This window comes from Plasmopara halstedii (assembly GCF_900000015.1).
Source record: "Plasmopara halstedii genome assembly, contig: Scaffold_1583, whole genome shotgun sequence".
Lineage (NCBI taxonomy): Eukaryota > Oomycota > Peronosporomycetes > Peronosporales > Peronosporaceae > Plasmopara > Plasmopara halstedii.
Window position 1 is genome coordinate 320,692 of NW_020188494.1, and position 205 is coordinate 320,896.

Genomic DNA, 205 nt, shown 5'->3' on the forward strand with positions numbered 1-205 from the left:
GCAGTCGCTGCATGCCATTGATGGCTTAAACTGAGGCGTCTTGGGCACGGACCTTCAGATGCGTGTGGTGGCACGGTATCCACCGGACGAAGACTGCGGGGTTAGCAGTTCTTCGTAGGATGTTGTCGATAACATCGGAGCTCCAACGGAGCGGAAAGTGAGGGTGACACCGGACGACGCGGAGTGCGTGTTCACCCTGGTCTCA